This window comes from Onychomys torridus, chromosome 9, assembly GCF_903995425.1.
Source record: "Onychomys torridus chromosome 9, mOncTor1.1, whole genome shotgun sequence".
NCBI classification, from domain to species: Eukaryota; Metazoa; Chordata; class Mammalia; order Rodentia; family Cricetidae; genus Onychomys; species Onychomys torridus.
The window spans coordinates 110,762,790-110,778,481 of NC_050451.1; the positions used below are offsets into that span (position 1 = coordinate 110,762,790).

The 15,692-nt window shown below is 39.2% G+C and overlaps 1 protein-coding gene across 5 annotated transcripts in view; it reads left to right on the forward strand.

The window, feature by feature from the left end:
- Nucleotides 1-15,692, forward strand: part of Pcca (propionyl-CoA carboxylase subunit alpha) — a 387,394-nt gene that overhangs the window by 232,769 nt on the left and 138,933 nt on the right. The gene's annotated exons all lie outside the window — the stretch shown is intronic.

A 15,692-nucleotide genomic window follows, 5' to 3' on the forward strand; every position in this document is an offset into this window, starting at 1 on the left:
TGACGTGTAAAATTAAAACACAAATATAATAAATAAAAAAAAGAAAAAATTCTGATGTTCATTTTTTTTTCCACATTAAATATTTCTTGGCTTGAGGTTTGTAAATCATTAAAGAAATAATAAGAAATCTTGTGCTAAAATGAGAAAAATCTCAAAATATTAGACATTTGTTTAGTGGTGTTTAAATTAAATCATAAATTTAACATTTGATAATCTTGAAATTGTTTCTTTCAATTTATAAATCTATATTTGAAGTAAATACATATATGATTCAGTATGTTTCTTGTATGTTGAATTTTTGTTAGTTATAAAACTTCAGATTAAAACAAAATACAGTTACAGATGAATGCTATATTTGTCCCTCTCTTGAAAATGGAAAAACAGAAACTTAATTTGGAAAACTCACTTTTAAAATAACCTAGTTGAGGAATTTGTAGTCTTAAAATGCTAACACAGAGTCCTTGGGGTGGCATGCTGCTGGAACTTGTAGCCATCAGTCACTCCTTTCTGCAGGCTAAACTAACTAGCAGGCAGGTACAGATGTTACGGAATCTAACTAGGCCAATTGGCATAGTTATTGGCAGTCTTATCGGAAAGCAAAGGCTGAATGGTTGAATGGGTTTAGCCAACTTAAATGTTAATAAGCATTTTTCTATTCATCTTGAAATACTTCTATCTGTGTGACCCAGACTAATAGGGATACTTTATTATGACTCCACCCTTCAATGAACAGAAATAGGGGAAAGCATTATATGTAGGATATGTGGTTAGTGACTTTTTAGGTAACCTTTTGTAGCTATCTGCGCCATTGCCCACTTGCCACCTCCCAGCTCTGCTCCTAGTGCTCAGAGAAGAACATATAAAATAAGATGAAAATTATTATTGCTGATCATGAGTTTAACTTATTTGATTAATGTAATGCCAGAGTTTGATGCATGTCTTAGTATAGGCTAAACTTAATGCATCTTGAATTTATGGGTGACATGAGAAGTGTGTGGCTTACTTCTTAACAGTCTTAGAGCATGTGGGTGAATCCATAAAGATACAGACATCACAAGATTGACTTTGAAGGGATACATTTTGAACTTGAATGATGGCCATATTGGGTTACTAAGATATACTCTGTGTGTGTGTGTGTGTGTGTGTGTGTGTGTGTGTGTGTGTGTGTATAGCTCTCTAGAACACAAGACAGCTGCTTACTTAATTTGCACAATGGCCTTAAGCCCTCCTATTGGAAGGTACCTACCTATACTTGCTGCATCTTTTCCAGGTTATGCCTGCTCTGGTTCCTTTATCAGAAGTTTCCCATCTACAGTGAGAACTATGTAGCTTAACAGGCTGTTTGTTATGTACAAGTAAAGTTAATTTCTTGGCAAAATGGACCTAATGGAGCTTGCTAAATGCTTTGCTTTAATCAAATGGAAATGTCACTGAGAAACTCCTTGCATCTCTCCTGTCACCCTTTACACTGGCTGTCCACTTACGTAAGTGGCATCTTTCTTCATGTCAGTGCAAGTATAGTTTCCATCAGTTGAAATGCTTTCCAGAAAGCAAGCACCTGCCTTAGGTAAGTGATGAGAGGTTTAGTTTATGCTTCCTTAAGTAGATATCTCTGCTTTGGGGTTCCTCCTAAATAACTCAGCCTCCTTGTGTTAAAGCATGCTTGATTCTTGCTTCCTTCAGCCAAAAGCTCTTACTTGCAGAGGTGGCCCAGGAGAGATGCTTGCTGAGGTTTCAGCTCAGAAGAAAAGGGCTGGAATGCACCTTTTCCAGTTATGACGCTTCAGCAAAACTGTCATGATTTTGCCGTTTGATGTTATGTAGATGAGCCAGTCCTACTCATTCTGCTGCTGATGCAACTTCCTGAGACTTATTGTGATAAAACAATAGTAAAGTTAGTTAGAATGTGCTCTGAATATTGATCTTTGCCTAGTGAAAGATGGAAAAATCAAGACAGTTTGGGGCCCTTTCTCCTTTTTCCATGATTTTTGCTTATAATAAGGATTGACTTGATTCATTGCCTGGCTTCAGAGTGGCAGTGCTCAAAATATTTTAGATTTTACTTTTGTAACTTTCTAAGGAATTAAAGTATAGGAGTGATTTAACCACAACCTCCAGTTGTATCTGGAGATCTTTAAGGATGAGCTTAATTTGTTCATTAATTCCTTGTACCATTCCTAATTATTTCCCACTCATTCCTTTCCTTGCTTGCCAGCTTTCAGTTTGGCACAGCCAGTGCATTATTCCTAGTAACTACTACCAAAACTGATCTATATTAGCCACACTCTCTTTCAAGACTCATGGAAACATGCCAGACAGCTTCTTCTTGGGGTTTGAGAGCATAGCTTTACACATAATAGAGTAGTTTTACTTGCTCACAGTCATTAAGATTAAAGGATTTATATAATGATGTGAATAGATAACTTTACTTCTCTGGACATAAAAGTAAAACCCCAGAAATGGGTTAGAATTTTAAGTAGCATTTTAAATTTGTTTTAAACTTCTTTCTTTAAATAAGCTGTATTAAGTCTGCTGGGTTGTAGACACATTGGGTGGGCAATGAGGTATAGATCTTTGTAGATTCTATTGTAGGTTTTAAGTTACAAAAGAGCTTAATTGAGTCTTTTATGTAGTTGAAATAACTGCTATTGTAAGCATTTATGGATTTTTAAATATAAGTATTATTCACATCTTGTAGGACTTTACAACTAAAAATAGTTTTAATTCAGAGGTGTCTTTATTAATCTTAAAGCAGCTGTACTAGGAAACTTCAAACTTGAACCATATTGTTAGTGGTTAGTAATCTAAGGCCTGAAAAATATGCACTGAAGAATATGAAGGGGAAGCTGTGGACTTATGTCTCTTTGATGCCATGATGTTGTTGTCTAAGCCATGGTTCTCATAGCTTTTTAATAGGCTTGTAGTTGTAGAGATGAAAGTTGTATTTTTCTGTTCCAGTGAGAAGGCTCAGCAGATAGAGGTGCAAGTCTCACAAATCTAGCTGCTTGAGTTTGGTTCCCAAACAGACTCCACAAAGTTATCCTTTGACTTTCACATGTGCTTCATGATATGCACATGGTTGCACACACAATTACACACCCAATTTTTAAGTTAGATTTTCTATGCAGTTAGATCATTTTTACTTTAATATAGTAGATAGTTACCAGAAATCTACTAGGCCTTGTGTTAAGCTCTTCTTGAGAGACGCGAAAGAGAAATAGTCTAATCTGCTCCTATGGACTTCCAGGGGTTTGAGTGATGGTCAATGATGGTCATAAGGTGCCATTGGATAAATACATTGAGATGCAAAATGCTGTAGAATTTCAAACAAGAAGAGACCTCATCCATGGTGTGCTCAAGGATCACGGAACAAAAGGTTGAAAGCAAATACTAAGTAGCATGAATGTCGTGGTAATGTGACTAGTCCAAGTTTAGCAGGAATACAGCTGGGAATGGGTGTCTGTGCATACTTACTCGATTGTAAAAGAGATAGGAAGGAGAGTCAAAATGATGAGTTGCTAGAGGGTCAGGGGAAGGAATTCTGTTTCTGTTCATTAAATGACTAGAAGCCAAGAAATATTTTGAACTAATAAAACTCATGAGACACAAGAAAGCTCCAGTTTCAACTGGTAAGTGGAGGTGAAAAAGCTACAGCTGATTGGCAATAGGGCTTTGGGAAGATTTTCAAGTTGTTGAGGTCAGGAAAAGTGTGAGTAGGTGACTGTGTGACTGATCAAAGAATTCTGGAAGATGGGAGAGGAGTCAGTTGTAATGGGAAAGAAAGAGCCAAGAATGCAACAAACGGGTTGCTACCTTGCTCAGTAAATGATTTCTCCCCCTGGGCAAATTGTTTTGATAACTTATTTTCAGTTTGGGCTGGAAATCTTTGGAACTTCTTACAACTGTCCAAATAGCAAGCCTGACTTAATGACTCATGTTCTTTTACTTTCTACCCTGGAGATTTAAAGTATTCACAAAGTCCAGACAACAGTATGCTGAGCCCTGTGCTGTTCACGTTGATCTGCCCTTGCTTGCTGCTTTTTCTTTTCCCTGACTGTTAAATAGCAGACTACAGCCCTAGAAATTGACTTGTTTAATGTTTGTTGAGTTGCAGGGTTTGTCTGTGTCTTAAATCTCCAAACCATCCCTTACCTCATTCCTTTCCCCTCAGGTGAAGCCTCTTTCTTTTTAAATTTCACCTCAAGTACAAAGTCAGATAGACTTTGGCTTGCTAATGCTTGGCCATATTGCTTTCTGTAATATAACATTCTTTCATGTGATGTGATGTATATGCAAGGCAGATCATCCGTGTATCTACTGGACAAATTGAAGTGGGGAGGGACTCAGTGAACCAGGCATTGGAAGGCTGTTTCTCTCTTTGAAGGGCTTGACAAATCTTGCATGAGGAAAGTCTAGAATAAACTTAATGTGTTGGATAGTGGAACTTGTGGTATATAATTGGTAGGGATAGAAACAGATTTGGATGTATTTCCTTTGAATTTAACATAGGTTGGCAGGAAGCATTTTAGTTAGAAATAAGGTAAGTGGCATCACTGGGAGTGAGACAGATTGACATTTATGTGGCACCTGATTGATGCTGAAAAATCTCAGCATCATTGCTGTCCGTGCCTTGCTAAGATGTGAGGAAATATGATCCCAAACTAGAGACATTTTACAGTGTAATTGGTCTGTACTCCTATAGCTATCAAGGCAGCTGAGGTTGGACTGCCCTACTATGTATTCTGTAGAGCTTTACATAACAAGTGCTTACTTTTCCAGTCTGGAAGCTGGAAGTCCACAATCAGCACTCTGGTTGACCCAGTATTGGGTGGAGGGTCCACTCCCTGGCTTGCAGATGGCTATGTCTCACCATGGCTGGGGGGGGGGGGGGGGGAAGGAGAAAGAGAACAGTATACATATCAAGCAAACAAGTTCTTGTGCCTCTATATGGGTACTTGGGGCATTATGAGTGCTCACCCTTGTGACTTGATTACCTTCCAAGAGCCATCTTCTAATCTCATCACAAGAAAGGATTAAGCACACGACTTGAGGTGGTGTAAGCATGCGTTCCATAGTACCGTGTCAGAAAACAAGGCAAAGTTAATGAGCTGGTCCAGACAGAGAACAGAGAGATGGCTTAAACCAGATCCCAGTCTTGCCCTAAAGGCTATCATTGGTATAGAGAAATCTAAACAGGGTTAGATAGTAGTAATATTGGGTTAATGTTAACTTCTTAGTTTTGTTGACTGTTTATGTAAGGAGAATCTCATGTGTGGGGAACATAAGCTGAAACACTAATGGTTTCATGAGCCATCATTGAAGTGTTCTTTATTGCCAGAGGAGTAATAGCAACTGGCAAATCTGGGCAATATACTTGAAACTGTGTGTACTAATGTAAAAAACTTTATGTATATTGAATTATCTTACAAGAGGGCTTAAATTGAAGCTATTTAGAATAGTCACTAGAAGGTTAGGAATAATTTCACCATTTTTTCTGTTTCCTATATACAAGCAATTAAAAAAAAAAAAGACTAGTAACTGACTAAGGTGATGCCAATGATTTGTGGAGCTGGTAGATGGGAAGTCTTCATTGCTTACATTCATAGAGCATTCTGTTCATAGATGAGAATTTAAGAAGATAAGATGTACATTAATCATTTGGGGAAAAGATTTGCTCTGATTTTAAGATAAGAGCATAAAACCATCAAATATATATTGTTGGAATTATAATGCACAAAGGATATTAAGAATTATGTCATTTACTGCCATAGAAACTCAGGAAATAATTTTGGGAAATTCTTACTAGATAGGAGAGGTAAAAAACAGTATTATATAGGCTATTGAGAGGAGCTTCGCAGGTCTGTGACTAGTGCTAGAATGCTGAACTGCCACAGAGAAATATACAAAGTAGTCAAGATAAATAGGAGATAGTGTATTGTAGTGGCAGTGGGTTCAGGAAGAGGAGGGAGTCATTCTTGTGAACATTCTGTAGCAATGAATATGTTCAGGAGTGCTGAAGTACCAAGTCATGTGTTCGATTGAGTTGGAGACACAAAATAGTGAGATCTTATGAAAAGAAAAAGAGGTGCTAAAAGGAATCAGATGAAAATTACAGGCCAAATAATGGAAGTGTTGGTGGAAAATAACAGAGGAAACCAGGTGTTGCAGTGCACACCTCTGATTACAGTACTGGGAGATAAAGTCAGAAGAATCAAGATTCAGAGGTTGTCCTCTGCTACACAGTGACCTGAGGTCAGGCTGGGCCACATGAGACCCTGTCTCAAGTGGAGTAAAAACAGGAAAATGGAGGGCCAAACAAAATCACTTTGTTTTGAGGTGCTGGGGGTTAGACTCAGTACCCTCAAGTATGCTAGGTAGGGTCCATACCCCTAACCCTTCCCCCTAACAAAGAAAAGTGTGTGTGTGTGTGTGTGTGTGTGTGTGTGTGTGTGTGTGTGTGTGTGTAAGGGGAGAAATGATTATGGGGATAGAACTGTCACCACCTGTGTTTCCTGAGCATTTTGTGAAGGTAGTCCTATGTTGGGTTCTTGTCTGACTCACAACTGTGCTGTGAACTTGCAGTTTACATGTGAGGAAATGGAAACAGGAATGATTAGGGGAACCGAGGAACTGTCAAAAGACAAAACAAGCCTTCCTACTCTTCATGAGAGATGCCACAGAGAGATTCAGGGTTCCCACCCCCATCTGAGCCCAAGCTTCCGTGGTTGCCTGTGGTAAAGGTGCCTGTCTATCTGGAGTTACTCACTAAGCTGATATAAGTTACAGTATGATCTTTAGAGGCTGACCTTATCACAACCCAAAGGAAACTGCTAATGGAATTAAACCATGAGCAAGACAACATGAGAGTTTTTTTTTTTTAAACATAAAACTGAAATTAAAGTTGTTATTGATCAATTAATGAGGTGATAATTAAACAAACTAGGCAATCATCCAGTGGTAGTGTAGATCATTGCCTTTGCAATTCACATCATTTGAGATATATTTAATTATATTTATAACAATGCATATTTAATATGACCTTTTATAGCAAGGTGATGGAGCATCACTGTCACTATATATAATTCTCTTGATGTTTTTTGGTCATTTTTATGTGTATTTTAGGAAGAAAAATCAAACTGTTTGCAAGGTGATAGTGTAAAGAGCAAACACCAGAAATGCTTGTCCTTCTGTTTCTAAGATAGCCATCTTATTCATCTGTGGGAAAGTCACCCAGTGTATCAGGACATTTTAGAGAACTTAGTAAGTTCTTAGTAAGTAGAAGAGCAGGACTGAAAAAAACCTACTCTGAGCTGGTGAGATGGCCTAATGTAGGTGAAAGTGCTTTCTGCACAAGTCTGGCAACACGATTTTGAACCCTGAAATCCATGTAAAAAGTTGAATGCAGTGGCATGCATCCGAGTCCCAGCACTCTGACAAAATGAGAGGTGGAGATAGGAGAGTCACACAGAGGCTTTTGGACTAGCCTGGAGTTCTCAGCACAGCAGCAGAACCAATGAGACCTGCGTCTGAGATAGAAGACCAGAACCAACTCCCAAAAAGTAGTCTTCTGTCTGTCAGTGTATGCATTTGCACATGCATGTACAAGCACATGCACACGCGTGTGCGCACACACACACACACACAATAAATGTGATCAAAGACTTACAAAAACTTGTTTTTTTCCTCTTACAGTGTAAGACATAGAATGTGCTATAGTTAATATTGAAAGTTTAAGAACGATTAATTATAGCACAGAACTATCGTTGTTCACTTAAGCATCAAAGCAAACAAGTAACAAAACTATTAGACCTGCAAAATCACAGGGATATTATATTCTTATTGACAGTCTGAAACAATACTTATGTTTTACATATCAGTAAACTGGAGTAATGCTCTATGGGAATAATAGCCCAACTAACTGATTGCATGGTGTACTGTTGTGGAATATTATTTTAAGATATGTTACATTTGTTTATGCTGTGGAATATTTGTTTAATGATGCAAAGATGCGTTGCATTCTTTTATGTTGCATTTGTTTAACTCTGTGAAGCTGTGTTACTGAGCCTGTCTAGCACACCTGATTGGTCTAATAAAGAACTGAATCATCTATAGCAAGGTAGGAGAAAGGATAGGCAGGGCTGGCAGGCAGAGAAAATAAATAGGCAAAATCTGGGAGGGGAAGATCAAGGAATGAGAGAAAAAGGAGGAGGTTACCAGGAGCCAGCCACCTAGCTACACAGCCACTGAGTAAGAAGGAAAGAAAGGCATATCAAATAGAGAAAGATAAAAGCCCAGAGGCAAAAGATAGATGGGATAAGCTAAGAAATAAGCCAAGGTAGGACCAGGCTTTCATAAAAAAGAATAAGCCTCCATTTGTGTTTATATGGGAGCTTGGCTGTGGGCCAGCAAAGAGTAAAAACAACCAATTACAGTGTATGGATGCTTTTGTGAGCGAAGAGTCTAGATATGCCTATTTGTCGATGTACAATTAAACAATAAAATTTTTGTTATGTTAAGACATAAAAATGAAGACAAACATCTCTATAGAACAAGTCTTTTCAGAATAAAAAAAAAGGAGCATTTATAATGTGATAGCCCTGTGTCCTAATCTTTAAAGATTTAGTTTAATTTATGTGTATGTATGTACATTTGTGTGCATGTGTGTTTGTGTATGCATGTACACATGTGGTATGCTGAGCCACCTGATTTGGGTGCTAAGAATAGAACTCTGGAAGAAAAGCAAATATTGACCCACTGAACTCTATCTCCAGCTTTTATCTCAGTCCTTACATTCCATTTGTTGTTTTTGCTTTTTTAAGATTTAAGATTTATGTGAATTCTCTCAGAAGTACCTTGAGGTAGTTGCTTCTGTGAGTTAATTTATATGATTCTTTAGTTTACTTATATGTGAAAAAGGAGGAGAGAACTGAGCTGGGTCTATAATTTTGACACTTCTTTCCAGCCTGAGAGTCAAATCTGAAAACGATCTCTCTTATTCATTTTCTGTGTAGTGTGATGATTTAGAAGGTTCCTATATCACATGTGTAATCCCAGCACTCGAGAAGCTGCGGCAGGAGGGTCAGGACTTCTTGTGTAGCCTGGGCTCTGAAGGAAACCTTGTCAAAGAATAAACAACAGAAAACCCAGGCAAGTAAATGATCCACTGTTAAAGGGCGGAGCTAGTTAGGCCTTTCTGGAAAGCAAGTGGAGCCTCTTGGCCGGTGCTTCTCATCTCCAGTGTGCTGGTAGGAGCAGAAGCCTGCAGTTTTAGCTCAGATTCTCCTCTGCATAATGCTGAGTTCCCAGACATTGACTAATATGAAATGTAGAAAAGTAGACTTTACACGTGACAAAGCCACAGGGCACACTAGAAGCATTTATTAAGCCCACACCTTCCTGTAGTTTTATTTGTGGGAAAGGGCTGGGAAAGACTTTGTTTTTGAGTTTTACATTCCTAATGTTGAGTAGTTTTTAAAAGCTTAGCAGGTGCTGCTGCATCAGAAGCAACAGTGTTTTTACTGTGTCAGGCGGTAACCCTGAGGAAGTACTTTGTATTGTTGTTTTTTGTGATAATGTAAGTAATCTCAGTCAAATGCCATATAAATTTGGGTGTGTACTTTTCCCTTTATGGTGACGTGGATAGGAAAACTGAATGTTCCGAACAGGTCACAGGAAATGTTTCTCAACAGCATTGCCTGCGCCATGAATGCAGCCATTTTCTGTGTAGTGCAGACGTGCAGGAGGTGACTAAATGTGGAAAAACACCTTCTGAAAACTGAAAGAAATCATGCTTTTGGGTTGTTTATGAAATGCCTTAAATATCCTTATTTTGAATAACTTCCAATTAAATCTATCTCTGATTATGCTGGGAAAAAGTTTTCAGAAAATCATGTGAGGTGCATTTTATAACTCACATCCACCATAGCCAAGCTCTGATTGATCCAAATTTACAATGCCCATGACTTTAAATTAGCATGTCATCTTTAGATGACTCCGGAATGGTAAGCCACCTGATGTCCTTACACTCGCAACTGCACGTTGTCAGGTGTTTTTTTGTTTTGTTTTTATTTATTTCAGTGTGTGCACCTTCCCCACTACCTTTTCCTCATTCTTACGTTGGCCTTACCACATACCCTTTGTTTCAGGTTTGGTAATGACCATTTCATGTTTATAGAAAATTCCCCTGGCTTTGGTAAGAACTTTTTGGAGAACCTGGAGGGCTTAGGGGAGGGTTGTGGCCTCTACATCTGGGGAGAGGTGATGCAGAAATCCAGATTTGGGTGGAAGAGGCAGTGAGCTGATAAAAAGAGCTTGGCCTAAGTGTGGGATCCTCTCCAGCCCTCTATTCCTGGAGTTCTCCTTTTCCTAGTCCTTGTAATCTCTCTGACTCCTCTCTATCCTTTTCTATTGGTCTCTGTACCCTCTGCTTGTGATTACCCACTTCTTGAATATTGATTTTTTTCCTGGCATATTCCACCACCTTCTTGCCTTCACTGAAACCATGTGGTAATTTCCTTCTCACAGTGTGCATACCCCAGAGATGACTCCCCTGTTGTAAGTCCTGGAACCTCTTCCATCTGCTGTGCGGCTTTCCCTTCCTTGGGGCCACTTCCAGATTCCCTGCTGTGCACCCTCTGCTTGCAATAGAAGACAAGTGGCCAGTGTGTGTTCTGGCTGACTCAGTGTGACCGTCATTACTTGTATTTTCTCTCTAGTCACCAATAGCCAGCTTAGATTTCCTGGCTTGTGATCACAGATACCTGTGAGGTGGTATCCCATGCTAAGGGTAGATTCACTCCTTATCTCAGCTCATTGTCCGATGTTGGGTGCTTTTTGCCACAGGGTTTTTGTTTTGTTTTCCTTTGGGATTTAAAAGTAATTGTGTGGTATGTTATATAATGTGTGTATGTGTGCCATTTGTGTGTGTGAATATGGGTGTGTATGCTATGGTGTGCATGTGGAGATCAAAAAATAACAGTGTGTGTTGGTCTCTGTTTTTCACTGTTGTGTACAATGTGCTGGCTGACCTGTGAGTCTCTGAAGATTGTACCAGAACTTTTTTTCTTTTGGGCCACCAACTAGCCCCAAATCATGACACAGAGACTTATTATTAGTTTTGAATGCTCGACCTTAGCTTAGCTCTTTTCTGGCTAGCTCATTAAACTTAAATTAACTTCATATACCTTTTGCCTCTGTACTTTTTACTTTTCTTTCTGTATATCTTACTTTCACTGCTTCTTGTGGCTGGCTTCTTGCCCTGGGCATCTCCCTTGTTCTCTCCTCCTCTCGTTCTTCCTTCTATTCTTTTTGAGCCTAAATTTCTCCTCCTATTTATTCCCTCTGCCTGATAGCCTCACCTATCTTTTCTATGCCTAGCTATTAGCCATTCATCTCTTTTATTAGGCCAATCAAGATGCCTTAGGTAGGCAAGTTAAAATAGATGCAACATGTTTACATAATTGAACACATCCTTACATCATTAAACAAATGCAGCAGAAACAAAAGTAACACACCTTTACATGATTAAATGCGGCATAAACAAACTTTAACTGTGTAAAGATGTGTTAAATAATATTCTGCAGCATAAACAAATGTAACACAGCTTTCCCTAGTTAAAATAATATTCTACAACAAAGGAGTCTCCCATCTTCCATGCTATGGTGATAGCAACATGAAATTGCGTCCAGCTTTATTTGGGATCTGGGGATTTGAACTCAGGTCCTCACATTTGTGTAGCAAGTACATTATCCACTAAGCTATCTTAAAGGTTTGGATTTCTTTAAAAAGAAATAAAGAAACATTTTATCCTCTTAGGTATATTCCTTTGCACACCAGGAATAGTAGCATATTTGCCTAATTCCAACCCATCTTTCTGATCTTAGCTTAACGGCCACCTTCTCAGAGAGATGTATATCTTCCTATTGGGAAGTAAAGGATAGTGAAAAATTTTAAGTCATTGCATATCACTGGGGACTGGAGATATAGTTCAGAGTAAATCACTTGCCTGGCTTATAAGAGGCCTTGGGCTCCATACCAACACTGCAATCAAACAAGCAAACAGGAAGTGACTTAATTTTAAAGATAGCTGTTGTGGTTCCTGACTGTCTTCCCAGCACTTGGGAAGCAGAGCCTCGGCTACATTCAAGACAATGTCTCAAAAAACATACAAAACAACAAAAAGTACACGTGCCTAGTGTTTTCCTAAGAAAGAATAGAACACTGTATACATCGTTCTATATTTCTTTGAGAGTAGTTTTACTTTAGTAGTTTTATAAAGATGTCTCATTTTCAGAACCCCCTTCAAGTCCCTACATTGCAAATATTTATTTTTATATTATATCTTAGGGAAACCTTGGCTGGTTTTTGTGTTGGTATTGCTTTTGGCTAATTAGGCTGACTTTATTTTCTTTTCCTTCCTTGTGTGTAGATTCTTATTTTTGCCCAAGTAGCCATATAATTATTTCTTTAGGCATACAATTCCATTAATATCACAAACCTACAAATTCAATGTTTTTTTATTATTATTATTATTATTATTATTATTATTATTATTATTATTATTTTGAAAAGTTACTCTGGTGGGGCGTAGTAGCACACACCTTTAATCCCAGCAGTTGGAAGGCAAAGACAGGTAGATCTCTGTAAGTTTGAGGCCAGCTGGACTATATAGTGAACTCTAGGCTGGCAATAGCTACACAGTAAGATCCTGTCTCAAAAAACAAACAACAAAACAGAAAAGTTACTTTGTCATATCTTTGGCTTTGCATATTTCTTTTTGAAGAAGACAATTATGTATTTTTTGTGTTGTCTTTCTTCCTTCTCCACGTCTGTTTTCTTCACTGTTGCTGTTATGTTACTGGCTCTGTTTTGTTGTGTAGTTTCTCTGTCCTGGTATTTCTTTTAGTCACATTCTATTTTTGGTTGCTTCTTCATGTAGCTTTTTTCTCTATAGTGTTATTTTTCTCTACATTTTTTTTTTTTTCTGAGCTCTACCAGCTTGCTTTTCATTTCCTTCTGTTATTGTATAATCTCTTCTTTGAAACTTTGTTTTTCTTCTTTGAGCTGTGTTTTTTTTGTTGTTGTTGTTGTTTTTTTTTTTGTTTTTTTAAGAAGGTCACATTTCCTATAGTTGCTTTGAGTCTTTGGAGAACTATTTATCTGAAGTCTTCCTGTGTTTCTTTGAGTAGTTGTTTTTGTGTTATATGCTCCTAATTTATTTACCCTTTTCTCTTATAAAATGTTCCTCACTTGTATCCCAAGATGCAGCATTGGCTGTTTTCTCATCACTGTCTATGTTGAATTAGGGAAGGCTGGCTAGAAAGGAAGGTTGCACTTCCCACAAGCTGGTCTCCCGTGGTCTCTTTGCCCACATCTGATCTTGGTTTCTCTGTGGCAGGGCTTGTTTTACATTAGTTGTTGTCACTGAAGAGTTAGGGTGGTGGCAAGCTCAGCACTGTTCTCGGTGTAATGAGGAAATGCCCTCCCATTCTGCATCTCCTGTGGTGATCCTGGAAGACTTGTGTGAACAGCATATAAGACAGCACCTAGTGTTCCCCCGTCAGTCTTCCCTAACTCTCCATGGAAGCAAAATGTGGTACTTTTGCTCCCTTCTGGCTTATCCGCACAACTGAGTTTCACCCATCTGATAACAATATCAATAAAGTCATTGCATCTGTGGTTCACTATATGTGTCTTGGGGAAATTTGATTGCTGATAGGGGCCTAGAAAGGCATGGGGTAGTTTCTGCCACATTCCCTCATTTAATATTTGCAGATGTACTTGATGTTTATTTCTGGATTCAATAGTGTCCTTGCTTCAGAGGTAGTGAAATCACAAATCTGTGCTGATTTCTTGTCTAGTATATACAGAAATGTGGTTCCTTTTATTCTCAGTCCTGTAGCATCTTTCTTATAAGACCTCTCTACTGTTAGTAGGGAGGAAAGAAGACAAGCTTCCATGTAAGCTGGATTATGATTTCCTTTTATGCAAAGACACTTTTCCAGGCACTGTTGTTTCAGGTTTCTTCCTCTGCCCCCGACTCCACCAAAGTAGAGCTTAGGTGCATGTGCCAGGGGCATTGGAACAGTGGTCAGAGCCAAATCAAGGTGATGAAGGTGGGGCAGAGAGCCTTCCAAGTCTATCCTGCTGGGCTGTGGACCATTAGCTGTTGAGTAGCAACTTGTGGTCTCATTTGAGCCTTTCTGGTGCTATGACTGCACTGAAAAGACTTCTCCTGCCTACAGCCCTGCTGTGTGCCTGCAGCCATGGAATCCCCTGTGTCATGGGGTCCTCATCCTGTCTTAGACCTGTCTGATCTACTAAGACATGTAGAAACTTCGAGATTCCTATCTTGGAAGCGGACTCACTTCTTTAGTCAACTTCTCTGGCTATGTCCTCAAGCTGGGATCCTTTTATGATAGCCAGTGCTTGACAGAAATGTTTCAGCAAGTCTTTATTCACTGTTGTCTCTTTATCTGTCCCCAAGGGTCCAATAGAAAGACAATGGAACACTGACATCTAATTTTACGGAGTGGGTATGCAGTTTGGTTGACAATGGGGGATTGCTAGCCATGCATCTTGGATCTGCTTTAGGCTTTAGGCAACTTGTGCAGGTGTGTATAGGCCTAGAACAGTGCAGGTTTCCTCTTACCCCAAAGTCCGTTGGCCACTGGGCCATGGAGGGCAAAGGGACAAGAAGCATCAAGCAGGGTCTTATCCAGCCTGTGAATAGAATGGAGATAGCCCTCTAGGAGATGACTTCAGCTTTATTTGAATATAGGGAATATATAGGATTGGGGTGGTAGATGGGGACTCACCTAATTTGCATTAAATAGCTCATTTCTGTCATTAAGCTCCTAGTATAAGTCATAGCTATCATATGTGGAAGCACAGTGCTATAAGTAATAATCCTAGCATAGTATCTAATTGCCATATGGGCAGCAGGGGGAAGCTTCTACAGAGAACTGCATCCAGGGTCACACTAGAGACAGTCAGGTACTGGGGTCTAGAGACAGTCTCCAAATAAGGTCAGGTAGAGAACAGGGCACCTTCTGCCAGGGGGTCTGGGGCGGCGGGTGGGGGTGGCGGTCATCCATGTTGCCAAGCTCTCAGAGAGTTGCCAGGCTGTGGTAGACTGTAACCGCTGACCAGCAGGGCCTCCCAGCATAAGAGTATTGTTTGCAGCCTATCTCGTGTACCATAGTTAGGAAAAACTTTTGGTGAGTGTTTTAAGTTAACCTTGATTTTTTTTCCTTTCAACTGCTTTTATGTTACTTACTTAGAAATTAAAAATGCCTCTCTAATTGTATCTATGATTTGAAAAATTATGGCCTTTTTGTTTTTGATAATAATTTGGTAAAATTTATTGGGCTGCACATGGTGTTGCATGCCTTTAATCTCAGCATTTGGGAGGCAGAGGCAGGCGAATCTCTGTGAGTTCAAGGCCAGCCTGATCTACAAAATGAGTTCTAGGACAGCCAGAGCTACACGGAGAATCCCCTCCCCCCTTCTCTCTCTCTCTCTCTTTTCTTGAGACAGGGTTTCTCTGTGTAGCTTTGTGCCTTTCCTGGAACTCACTTTGTAGAGAATCCCTGTCTCATAAAACAAACAATATATTTTTTATTATGATTGTCAACTGTATGGTAGAACTTTTCAAAGTTTGAATAGACTGGCTGCTCAGCACCAGAGACGCT